The sequence below is a fragment of the Lepidochelys kempii genome, chromosome 2 (assembly GCF_965140285.1).
Source record: "Lepidochelys kempii isolate rLepKem1 chromosome 2, rLepKem1.hap1, whole genome shotgun sequence".
In the NCBI taxonomy this organism is placed as follows: Eukaryota; Metazoa; Chordata; order Testudines; family Cheloniidae; genus Lepidochelys; species Lepidochelys kempii.
Genome location: NC_136381.1, coordinates 113,074,565 through 113,086,626, shown reverse-complemented (window position 1 = coordinate 113,086,626; position 12,062 = coordinate 113,074,565). Strand labels below are relative to the sequence as shown.

The window sequence follows — 12,062 nt, the reverse complement described above, 5'->3', positions numbered from 1 at the left end:
ATGGAAATTGTACTTACATGTGATGGGTACTGCTACATCATCAGATCTGCTGGCACAAGCTTCGATAATAGAAAATACCCCTGGTGGGAATCATACCAAGAGCTGGCATCTATGTTTATGACTTCCTGGCATGTGGATTCACCATATTTGTCCAAGCCCAGCTGGTAATGCATCCATTCTGTCTTCAGTCACCCCGCATCCTTGCAAGTATCTGTCACCTGACTCCAAAGAAAGCTGAGGCACTTGGTGTTATTCTGGCAATGACTGTGCTGGGTGAAGTCTCCAAAAGGCCTGCAGCCACGTTAAAGCACTTTTAGTCCAAACACTTGTCAGTTTAGGAGCACCTTAGAAGGACAGTAGGGGAGGAGAACTGCTCTCAGGACCTGCCCACTTTCCGAGTACAAAGAAATTCACTTTCCATGGAGGAGTTTGTGACTGGTTGATCATCACCATTTTGGTTCACAAGAAGAACAGCATTACTTATTGAAGGCTGGTTTCACTCAATCAATTTTTTGTTTTCCAAACCTTATTATGACTCCACAAACCTTAAGTAACAATAATATCGGTAAATAACGAGCAAAAGGCACCGCCTTGACCTTGTGTAATCATTTATACCTGTGCCAAGTGATCGTAAAGGCGTGTCGAACACACTCAAATCAGAATAACCGTGTTTGCCCTCCAGTTCACACAACTGTAAGGCAGCAGTGAATCAGGTGAAAGGTCTGGATTCCAATAAGGTATCCATGGGATATGTATTATTCTGTACGTATGAGATTTTTAAAGGGCAGATTGGGCATGTAAGGGCCTGCACTTCAATCATATTGAGAATAATCTTTTCTCGGTTCTGGTGTAGCAAAATGTGGGCCTGGTGTAACAAAAATATACTACTGTATTGTTGTGGATGGCTCAGAATTATCTGCAATATTTAGAACCAAGGCAATAGGCAAAAACCCCGAGGCTTTTTTATATTGGCATGCTTTTAACTGTTAAAATGGCCACTTACAGCTCAGCACTGCAAGGGGTGATCACTCTAGCCCTGACCCAGCAAAGCACTTCAGCCTGTGCTTAACTTTAACTAAGTATGCACTTTGAAACCAGTGAGATTATGCAGATGCTTCATTAAAGTCAAGCACAGGCTGAAGTGCTTTGCTGGGTCAGGACCAGAGGGTTCAGCCCCTTGCAGCATCCAGCCCTGATTCAGTATAAACCTAACAAGCTGGGAACAAATGTCTGTGATGCCATCCCTTATGAGAAAATATATTGCTACACTCAATATAAAGTGGCCAAAATGCTGAAGTAACATGACTGTAAGTTGCAGTGCTCTGGATCGTGACTGTGGAATAATATCAAATGTTGTTTTCCTTTTGAAAGTTTGTGCAGGGAGGCCTATGTTTTCTATGACAACGGTATCCTGTGCAAGAGTTCACTTGCACGCACAACCACTCACACTTCCTCCCATTCTTCCCCGGGGTGCCCTGGTAATGCAATACCCATCCCCTCCGCTGATTTCAGACCAGCATCAGATTGAGGTTGCTTTGACAGGTGTATATTATGTGTCCAGTTATGTGCAGAGCGCGCTCAGCTCCTCTTGGACCTGTTTCTCATCCCACTTACCCTGGTGTAAATCGGCTGCAACCTCATGTAACTCAGTGAAGTTACGTTAGTATAAAGCCCATGTAAATTACAACAGAATGACGTCTATTGATTTCATTAAGGAACTGAGGCTGGTCAGCACCTGCCAAGACTGGGCTGTATCCGAGAAGAGTGGAAGCGTTTCAGTCTCATCTGAGGTCACCCGTGTGACTTATGAGTGAGCATTTGGGGAATAGTGAATGTCTGTTGCAGGGTGGAGGGCATTAAAAAGAAAAAAAACCCTCAGCCATTCCCACAGGAGCCAAAGTACTGACTGTTGCCCTTTTTCCTCATTTCTATTTGAGGCAATAGGTCTTTGAAGTTATTACCTAGCACTGTTTAGTGGTTTCGCGATAGCCTAAAAATAAAGGTGATTCCTGCATCCCCATCACACGCACAGGATATACTTACCTGGACTTGTCAAAAGAAAATAATAATCCCAATACACTCTGGGAGAAGAAGATTTATCTCAGACAGAGGCATCTATGTAAATATGATCTGCCAGTGACCAGTTCTCCGTGGCTTGATTGCAGGATATTGCAAAATAAAGTTAGTGGGGAAGTACAATGCACTTCCTCAGCCAAGAGTTCACCAGCAGTGAGAACCTAATGTTCAACATTATCAGCACAGTGCAGGAACAGCAGAGCAGGTATCCGCCTAGCACGTATTGCTGCAGGGTTTTTCCCCTGACATCACAAAGGGGTGCATATTATTCAATTCACTCTCACGCATGGCTTGAAAGAAGAAAACAAAGGTCTTGGCATTTGTATGTGCACATTGCATTATGAAATGGCCCAGAGACATGGCTGCTTCAAACAGCTGCAAGCCACGGGATTCAGAACGTGCCCTCCCACAGCTGCCCACATGTCCTGGCTTCTCTGCCTTGTTGTCTGAGGTTGAGTCAGATGGGAGGGCTGAGGAAGCAGTAGGACGGAAATCAGAGTATTCAGAACTTGTGTGTTGGTGGGAGGCACTAAGGAAGGGGTGGATTTGGGTTTCTTGTTAAAGAGGAGGAATAAGAGGCTGAGATAAGGGGATAGGCATCCAGCTGTTGCTATCACTGCAGACTTCTCAGGCAACACTGAGCCACTGGTGGAGGAGCGAACACAGGAAATGCCACTGTAGCAATACAACCTGTCCCTGGTGTGTCAGGGCCATGCCGCAACCCCCGGTTCACCTGCAAGTCAGGCAGCCGGACTGAACTGGCCCTGCTCAATGGTTTTCTCGTTTACAGTAGAGTTCTGGCTCTGGGTATGGTCATAATATTACAGACTGCCATGTGGCTGGAGATAAGATCCCACTGAACTCCCAGGAAGTTTTTTTCAGGATTTGCTCTGCACTGAGACAAGATGTGGAAGGCGCTTGAGGTATTATTCCATTTGCCTGACATTCTAGCAGAAGATACCGCAGTTCCACTCTGATCTGAAACAGTATTCATTGGAACTGCCATATTTCTCATGAGCTGCAGCTACAGCAGATTGCAGAGGAATCCAGGTGAAATGCCCAGCGTAACAGCATCAGTCCATGCTGCACGGTTGGCATTTCTTCTGTTTAGCAGGAGTTACGCAGTGACAAGGCATCTTCCTGAAAGGTGACTTGTTGGTGACTGAACACTGCATTGTATCCTCAGTTTACTTACATCACTCCACCTGACAGGCATGGAAGTTTAAGACCAAAATGAGAGCAGACTTTTTTTTTAAATCTCTATTTTCTGCAGAAGTGCAAATGCTTTTCCCATCAAATACTCTGCTACAGCCACGTCCAGTGTGTTACTGTACTTGGGATTCCATCTGGAACAAGGAGTGAGCTTTTTTTAAAAAAAAAATGGACGAAGTAGAGCTAATAATAAAGCAGATAATTTTTCTACTTACCGTTGTTATCAGCAATGAGTTCCATTTGTATGAGAAGGATTTATAATAGCACGCACTTCACTTTACCTGGTTTAAAGAAACAAAACTAGGTTGGTGAGAGCAAAATTTTCATCTACTCATCACTGATTGCTAAAAACTATGTGGAGGAAAAAATGCCAATGGTGAAAAAGAAAATATCTCGGTAATAATCTAACGAATCAGTGGTGTTAATACTTACAAGGTGTGATGCAACATCTGCTCGAGAACTTATGGAAACATTAGTGGAAAATTGAAGGGGAAAAAACAAGGAGTTGTGGTAAAAATAATCATAAAACTTTTAACTAAACGTTTTGCTTGAGATAATTTAATAATTTAGTTTGAGAAAGTGACACAAACTACTGAGAAGTGATGGTGACGTCTATTCCTTCACCTCCAGACCAGAAATAGTGTAGAATAGAGCTGGGTGAACTATTCATAGTGAACAATGTACCGTGCATTATCCATTTCAGATCTGAGTAGGTTTCAGGATATAAACTCTTTGGGGCAGGGCCTGCACCATCTTTGTGCATCTGGTGCCTAGGACGCATTACCAGGAAAAACAGTGAAGAAGAAGAAGAATAGGCTTCTATTTTTACTAATTTATTTATTTGTAGTTATTCAATGAACCCTTGAGAGGTTTCAACCTCTGGGTTACATGCAAGCACTTCACTTTGTCATTACTATTCTCTCTTCATCAGGTGTGATTGGTCACCTGAATAACATTTTACTGCTTCTGCATGCCGACTGGACAGCTGAAACTTTATAAACAGGAGGAGAGCACTTCCAAAAATGACCAGCAAATACTTGCATTCACACACAAATACCCAGGTTCACATGCAAATAGGGTTATGACACGCAGAACATCCATTCCCCAGTGTTCCTGCAGATAAACCCACTTTGTACAAATATCCATGGAAGAAAAGGATGAAAACTTGGCCAACAGAAATGGTTACAAATGATCTTCCCCACTGCTCACCCAGCTCTAATTTAGTATCACACGTCTATAAAAACAAAGTACGTGAAGGGTACATTAACTGCTTTTCCATGTGTCTCACATATTCCAGAACCAGTTGCATTTTCCAGCTGATATCCAAGTGTATGTACATAGTTTGTCTTTGTATAGGAGTGAATGTGGTGACTGTCAATCATGTGCTCTTCCAGTATTGTAATTTAACAGATTATAACTGTATGAAAACAGTGTAAATAACTAGAAGAAAAAGTAAACTGGATCTCTGTCCTAGATTTTGTACATACTGAAACTGCATGGTATTTAAATTATTGTTTGTCTCTGATGTATGCAGTTTCTTTAAAAAAAAATCATTTTAAAAAAAACCTTTCCTGGTCTTGTGTATTTTATTCACCTCCTGTTATATGCTTTGCCAGATATTGCCCCAAAAAAAAAAAAAAGTACTTTAAGATACGAGCCCTGCTAGGGGGTTGTAAGCACTCAATACCTCACAGTATTAGCCTGTAAGGGGAAAATGAATGTAATCAGGATGATGGATCCTCACCTGGTGTAAATTGGCATGGCACTACTGACTTCAGTGGAGCAATGCCAATTTATAGCAGCTGAAGATCTAGCCCACCATCTCTGGGAAACCTCTCTGGGTGAAACCTGTCACCATGTATCTTTGGGAAGGCTCAGCAAAGATGACTGAAGGAGGTTGGCTGTTCACTCTGCAGCTTCAATTGTCCCAAACATTAATCTAGTAAACACTGGTCTTCACTGCAGAAAAATCCCGCTCAGCATGTGAATTTTCTGGTTTTTGCTGTCCTTCGAGCGCTCATTACAGGAGTCACATCTGTAGTGGTCTCCTTGTTCTGGAAATCTCAAGGCACAGAAGTTTGGTGGATTGTATTAGAGCAGATATTGATCAGACAAGCGCAAGCAGGAGCAGCAGCAAAGGCTCATTACAATTTAGCAAAAGCCATGGGAAGAGAAATACTCATTCAGGCTCTTGCAAACAAAGGGCTTCTGCTCCTCTTTTTTCTTTTCTCCAAGTGCCTTCATTCTTTATAAAGGTTGCCAGCTTGACAGCACTGCAGAGTGAAATTTCCTATCCATGAAGGCAGAACAGCTTGAGGTGCTGAAGTACAAGCTTCCTGACACTCCACTATTAATATTATTCTCTACACAGATGTGAAGGTAACACCCCTGCCATGCCCATTCAGTCCAGGGTAGTAATTTGTGATGTGAACTAGTGTCTCCAGAGAGCTGGGCTAAAACCATCAAGGATAAAATCCACAAAGGTATTTAGGTGCTGAACCACCACTTTGTGCCCCTGAGATTCTTAAAGTCCCTGCTCAGTTGCTGCCTAACCCTCTAGGCACCTAAATGTCCACTAGTAAACTCCCTTAGTCGCCTCAGTTTCCCCCCGTGAGCATACACAAAACTGCCTAAGTCCTGATAACACCAAGCTTCTTGGCATTGTAGCGGGATGCTTAAGGACCTGGTGGGATTCTCAAGCTAGGTGTTTCCCTGCCAGTCTTGCCTGCAGGGCCTGATCCATTAGGCATTCTCAGAGCATGCCTCACCAGCACAAAAGAGAGCAAGGGTGACCAGATCAGGAATTCATGGGGCAGGCTGGCTGGCACGTGTACGACAATACCCAATAGCGCAGTAGCTGGGACACTCACCTGGGATGTGGGACGCCCATTTTCAAATCCCCATGCTGCTGGGTTTGGAGCAGGGACTTGAAACTGTGTGTCCTGGGTGCGTGCCTTTACCTTCCAGCCTACTGGATATTCTGGGGTGAGGCTCTTTCAGCCTTTCCTGTTGGAGTTGTTGCTGGCTTTTGTGAATCCCATTGTTAGGCACCTAATTCAAGGCTGTGAATTCCACTGGGCAGCAGGACACCTGACAGGCATTGCAATGCATCATTCCCTATGACAAATTAAACAAGGCAGCTGTAGGTAGTCTAGCTGGCTCTAATCAACCACAATCCCCTCAGAGGCTGTTGGGAGTGGTAGGGGGCCGGGTGGAGAGGTCTCAAGTGTGGAAGGGAGTGTTTGCTACTGCTTTTTTCTGAGGCTGGCTTAAAGAAAGCTTGGTGTGTGGAGAGTGACAAGTAGCAGAGGAAGGCTAGACTGGAGCCTGGGAGCAGAGTATGGGAGAGAATGACAGACCATTGGAAATGAAGGTACTGAAGTGGGCATAAGCTGGGCTTGTCTCCCTTTAGAGACTTGTACTTTGGGTTCCTGAAAGGGAAAAAAAAGTCTTTGATTGCACTTGTGAAACCCAGAATGTGCAGGATTTATAGAATCTGTGCCTGAAGAACTGCTGTGTTCTCTGTCTCCTCCCTTCCCTCGTGTCTGTGGTAGTCAGGTCATCCAGGTCTACCAGGCAGTAACCTGTCCTGGTGACAGTGCCTTTGTAGATTTTAGTCCCGATGTGCTTCACGTTGGTCTCTGAATAACTCTCAGATGGCAATAGCATTTGCTCTCTAAAAAGCCAGGTGGATTTGGATTGCTCAGGTAGAAGAGAGAGTTCTATGGGGAGGGGGGAATCCATTTACTTTGACTAAACAGCAACAAGATACTATGTGTTTTAACTACGGATCCATGAGTTACCACCATTACTGAGTTACAGCTTGGCAAGGCTGCCTGCATTACAGGCTTGGTTTATACACAACTTGCTATTACCCATCAAGTATGGGGCTAGATTTTCTACTTTTAAATAAACATTTGCTCTCTTCTATTAGTTGCTTTCTGTCTCTTCCTTCCCACCCCCCACTTCTCAGCATCTGATATTGCCTCAGTCTCATTGGCCAACTTCCACATTTCATCTGTGCAGCTGTACAGCCTGCCTTAGTTATTATTAAGTCCAGTAAGCAAGAGAAAAGCCCATTCAAAACTTCCAGTGATTAAAAAAATGAGGAGGAACATCTGGATTTGCCATTAGAACAGATGAACCTAGACTGCTACAGGTGTCTGATTATATTTCTTGCTGGAGACTGACTGCTCTCTGCCTGTAAACAGACTAATGTAACCTTCCTGAATCAGCTGCTTCTTTCAAACTTTACAAGCTAAAGTAGTGCTCCAAACTGGACTAATGAAGGAGAGGCCTGTGCTTTCATTAATATTAGTTTATTACCAGCACTTGCTCAGTCTGGAGGAAGGGGGTTCTCCTAATCTCCACTGAAAGGTACACTCTGGTGGCCAGTGTGGGAACAGCAGTAGTGACTTATGCCAAAGCAGCAATTTTAGACCAGCTTTGTTTAATGCTTGATTAGTCTAAGGGTTATAAAATCTGTACAGTGAATTGCATTGTCTTGATATTTGGCGTGCCTCATGGGGGTGCTGGTGAGAGTTAGTAAACCAAATTTAAGACCATTTGTCAAAGGGGTTCCCAAGATACAGCCCCCTGTGAAAGTGTTTCTTAAGGTTTATGGATTCTTCCAACTTCTTTCTGTGCAGATAGGAATGGAAACAGGACTGTGATTGTTTCACCAGGAACTCAGTCACTCAAGTGTTATCCCTAAAGAGGGAACGGCACCCACAAGCCTTTTGGTGACCAAAATTCCAAACAGTCTTCGCCCAAGAGTCTCTCTCTCAATTTAGGTGCAGGCCTAAAAGTCCTAAGGGTGGCTCATGTGCCAGTCTGATTACACTGGGTATGTGTAGCCTGACAAGCCAAGAGGATTGATAGCAACATGCCTCTTTTTATATCAGATTTCTGCTACAATCTGCCTCTGGCAAAGGGCTTTTTTTATTTGGGAGGGGGGTGCAATCTGAGTGCAGCAGAAAATTCAGAGGATGCTGAAGCTCTCTTACACGTGTGAATGCTTGCTGGGAGAGGGGCATGGGGGCTGCGGCAAGGAATGGGGGCATTTGGGGGGGTGGGCTGGGTGACAGAGGAGTGGAGCAGTGTTGGGGGAGGGGTGGCTCAGCTCAGTTCACGGGGAGGATGTGGAGATTAGGGAAGGGATGGGATACTGGGGTTGGGGGGACATGCTGGTGGGTGCCAGGGTGAGTGGGAGAGATTGGGGGTGGAGGCACCCGTCAGCTTCATTCTCTCCTCCCATGTGTGCTCCAGGATCTGGGTGGGGCATGGCCAGGCCCTTTTAGTAGGTATCTGAGCCGTCGTTGTCTCTTGGGAGCTGGGATATGGGGGACCTTGTCTTTCCAGGTGGATTACAGCCCCTCTCCCTGTCCCCCCCCCCATGTGAGCCCTCTGGGTGGGCAGCTGAGAACAAGTACACTCAGAGCATGCTTCAAGAGAACACGCTGCTGACACTGGTGTGAGGCTTGATGCATATCTCAGGCTTCCAAGTACTCATTGAGGACACCCACTGAGTATACTGAAGTAGTTCACGTCTCAGCTATTGTTTCAAGCTGCATTCATCTCCATCGGGTGTTCTCCTTCAAATGAGGTTCTCACCCTGAATGATCATGGAATAGGCCGCTTCATTCCTCTCAGAGCCTCCAGTGCTGGGGATCTGGATATAGCAAATACATTGGTGATGACTAACTTCATTAAAGCAAGGCACCAACCTCTGCCTTAGCTTCCTGTTAAGGCTCAGCTAAGTCCTGCATGGTTACTCAGATTCCCTTGAAACTCTGGGTACCTCTGTGGGACACGTGGTAGGGTTAGTGATCCACATTGGGGGACAGTTGAGTGCGATACTTGAGATGCAGCTTTTTCTACGTTCAGATTCTAACACTTTTCATGCACACCTGGTTTCTAAAGTGCTTCTGGGACAGGAAGGGAGGGGTGAGCTGGAAATGGGGGGAGGGGTACTATATGTTGCAGAGGACGTAGGAGAGAAAAACCAGTCTTCCGTCACATGATGATTAGAGTAACTTTAAGCATGCAATAGTGTCAAGTTTTGGGACATAGACCACGTCTGGGATTTTTCTCACCTATGCACGTCAAGGCACAATCATTATCCCCACTCGACGTTTACAAAATTTTACAAATTTTGCAAATACCTGGAGGATGGAGGCAGTGATGAGCTGCCAAAATCTTAACAACCGGTTCCCTATAAAAAGTTCTGATTTAAGGGATGTGCCCCAGTATGTATTTTTTGTACCAACAGGGTTACCATATGTCCGTATTTTCCGGGGAGAAATTTTTAAAATTTAAAAATTCCTCTCGGACGGCAATTTAAGAACCAAAAAGCCTGACCTGTCCGGGAAAACACGGATATATGTTAACCCTGCCTAAAGTTCTTTTTTAAAAAGATGGGCCTGAACTAGAAATGAGCTCCGTTTCACATGTGTGGGTCCCTGCCACTCCCTGGGGGTGTGCTCGGGTGACCAGATGTCCTGATTTTATAGGGACAGTCCCGATTTTAGGGTCTTTTTCTTATATAGGCTCCTATTACCCCCCCACCCCCTGTCCTGATTTTTCACACTTGCTGTCTGGTCACCCTAGGGTGTGCACATGTGTGGGTCCCAGCTGCTCCCTGCCCCCCTCATTGAAGCAGGTGTCCAGGGTTACTGCCCTGGGAACTGCAGGGCACCAGTGGATGTGGGGCCAGCTGCAGACAGGGGTGTGGGGCAGGGCTAGTTGGAGGCAGGGGGTGCAGGGCTGGCTGCGGGCAGGGCAGAGGGTGTGGGGTTTGCTGAAGGCAAGTAGGTGCGGGGCTGGCTGCGGGCAGGGCAGGGGGTTCAGGGCTGGCTGGAGACAGGCTGGCTGCGGGCAGGGTAGGGGGTGCGGCAGGGAAGAGGGTGCGGGGGTGGCTGGAGACGGCCTGGCTGCGGGCAGGGCAGGGGGTCCATGCGGCAGAGGTTGGCTGGATACAGGGCAGCGGGTGCAGCAGGGGCTAGCTGCAGGGAGGGGGTGCAGGGCTGGCTGGAGACAGAGCAGGGGGTGCGTGCGGCAGGGGCTGGCTGAGGGCAGGGCAGGGGGTGCACACGGCAGGGGCTGGCTGTGGGCAGGGCAGGGGGTGCATGCGGCAGGGACTGGGTGCGGGCAGGGCAGAGGGTGCGGGGGTGGCTGAAGACAGCTGGCTGCAGGCAGGGGGTGCGGGGGTGGCTGGAGGCAGGGGCTGGCTGCAGGCAGGGGGTGTGGCAGGGGCTGGCTGCGGGCAGGGGGTGCGGGGGTGGCTAGAGACAAGGGCTGGCTGTGGGCAGGGTGTGCGGGGGTAGCTGGAGACAGGGGCTGGCTGCAGGCAGGACAGGGGTTGCGGGGGTGGCTGGAGACGGGCTGGCTGCAGGCAGAAGGTGCGGGGGTGGCTGGAGATGGGGGCTGGCTGCAGGCAGGGCAGAGGGTGCGGCAGGCGGTGCAGGGGTGGCTGGAGGCAGGGCTGGCGCAGGGCAGGGAGTGTGGGGGTGGCTGGAGGCAGGGCAGGGGGTGAGGGCAGGGGGTGCGGGGGTGGCTGGAGGCAGGGGCTGGCTGCGGGCAGAGGGTGCGGGGGTGGCTGGAGATGGGGGCTGGCCAAGGGCAGGGCAGGGAGGTGCGGCAGGGGGTGCGGGGGTGGCTGGAGATGGGGGCTGGCTGAGGGCAGGGCAGGGGGTGCAGGGGTGGCTGCGGGCAGGGGTTGCGGGGGTGGCTGGAGGCAGGGGCTGGCTGCAGGCAGAAGGTGCGGGGGTGGCTGGAGATGGGGGCTGGCTGAGGGCAGGGCAGGGGGTGCGGCAGGAGGTGCGGGGGTGGCTGGAGATGGGGGCTGGCTGAGGGCAGCGCAGGGGGTGCGGGGGTGGCTGCGGGCAGGGGGTGCGGCAGGGGCTGGCTGCAGGCAGGACAGGGGTTGCGGGGGTGGCTGGAGATGGGGGCTGGCCGAGGGCAGGGCAGGGAGGTGTGGCAGGGGGTGCGGGGGTGGCTGGAGATGGGGGCTGGCTGCGGGCAGGGGGTGCGGGGGTGGCTGGAGGCAGGGGCTGGCTGAGGGCAGGGCAGGGGGTGCGGCAGGGAGTGCGGGGGTGGCTGGAGGCAGGGGCTGGCTGCGGGCAGGGGGTGCGGGGGTGGCTGGAGATGGGGGCTGGCTGCAGGCAGGGCAGGGGGTGCGGCAGGCGGTGCAGGGGTGGCTGGAGGCAGGGGATGCGGGGGTGGCTGGAGGCAGGGCAGGGGGTGAGGGCAGGGGGTGCGGGGGTGGCTGGAGGCAGGGGCTGGCTGCAGGCAGAGGGTGCGGGGGTGGCTGGAGATGGGGGCTGGCCGAGGGCAGGGCAGGGAGGTGCGGCAGGGGGTGTGGGGGTGGCTGGAGATGGGGGCTGGCTGCGGGCAGGGGGTGCGGGGGTGGCTGGAGGCAGGGGCTGGCTGCGGGCAGGGCAGGGGGTGCGGCAGGAGGTGCAGGTGTGGCTGGAGGCAGGGGCTGGCTGAGAGCAGGGCAGGGGGTGCGGCAGGGAGTGCGGGGGTGGCTGGAGACGGGCTGGCTGCGGGCAGGGGGTGCAGGGGTGGCTGGAGGCAGGGGCTGGCTGCAGGCAGAGGGTGTGGGGGTAGCTGGAGATGGGGGCTGGCCGAGGGCAGGGCAGGGAGGTGCGGCAGGGGGTGCGGGGGTGACTGGAGATGGGGGCTGGCTGCGGGCAGGGGGTGCGGGGGTGGCTGGAGGCAGGGGCTGGCTGAGGGCAGGGCAGGGGGTGCGGCAGGAGGTGCAGGGGTGGCTG

The 12,062-nt window shown here is 50.2% G+C and overlaps 1 protein-coding gene across 8 annotated transcripts in view; it reads left to right on the top strand.

Moving 5' to 3' along the window:
* Nucleotides 1-12,062, top strand: part of PHACTR1 (phosphatase and actin regulator 1) — a 459,703-nt gene that overhangs the window by 424,407 nt on the left and 23,234 nt on the right. For 7 of the 8 annotated variants that reach the window (XM_073332016.1, XM_073332013.1, XM_073332018.2 and 4 more), the window contains one exon: nucleotides 4,220-4,838. The exons of the other annotated variant lie outside the window; for it this stretch is intronic. The gene's annotated coding sequence lies outside the window, so the exon portion shown is untranslated. Of the gene's footprint in view, nucleotides 1-4,219; nucleotides 4,839-12,062 lie in introns of those variants that run through there. 8 annotated transcript variants of the gene reach the window in all.